General features: G+C 36.2%; 1 non-coding gene across 1 annotated transcript; it reads left to right on the top strand.

Annotated features, from left to right (window-relative positions):
• The first annotated feature begins 253 nt into the window (after positions 1 to 253).
• Positions 254 to 325, top strand: TRNAM-CAU (transfer RNA methionine (anticodon CAU)). The gene has a single exon. It is a non-coding gene; the product is annotated as a tRNA-Met (tRNA).
• Positions 326 to 712: the final 387 nt, after the last annotated feature.

Raw genomic sequence — 712 nt, 5'->3', positions numbered from 1 at the left:
GATTGGATCTGAAATCAATTCAATAAGAATGGGTCAAACCGTTCACAGATCGTGTCCAAATCAGATCAAATCTGCTTGATATAATTATTTATATCAGGTTGGATCCTTAATGGAACCCAAATTCTCAATTTAGATCCGAAGCTACTTGATTGTAGCGGATCGGATTTTGGATCACAACCCTTCTCAGTTTCGCTTCTGTGTCATAACTTATTGTTTAAATTTCAATAATAAGTTTTGTATACCATACAAACAAATCAGAGTGGCGCAGCGGAAGCGTGGTGGGCCCATAACCCACAGGTCCCAGGATCGAAACCTGGCTCTGATAGTAAAGCATCTTCTTTTGAAACTTTTTATTTTTCTCATCACGTTGGTTTTATTGAATTTATTTACATTTATACTTTGTTTTTGTAGTTAAATCTGATTTCTCTTCTGTTCGGATTTTAGAATCTGGTTCTAGCTCATTATTTGATTCCAGAATCCAATGTCGCGTTTGGTTCAGATTATAAAAATGATTTTCCCATTGTTAGAAACAAAAATCAATTAAATAAGAAACCTGTTTATTAATTTTATTGATTTGATCTAGTTTGTGGTGCTCATCATACTCATTGATCATGGCTATGTAATAGGTGGTCCCACACGTAGCTTATGTCATGTATTTGTCGATAGGCCCGGGTTAAAGGCACCCCAGTTCTTTGTAAGGGCACCCACGGAT

Source organism: Akebia trifoliata, chromosome 9, assembly GCF_017979445.1.
Source record: "Akebia trifoliata isolate Shusen 1 chromosome 9, ASM1797944v1, whole genome shotgun sequence".
In the NCBI taxonomy this organism is placed as follows: Eukaryota; Viridiplantae; Streptophyta; class Magnoliopsida; order Ranunculales; family Lardizabalaceae; genus Akebia; species Akebia trifoliata.
This window is presented reverse-complemented; position numbering and strand designations above follow the sequence as displayed.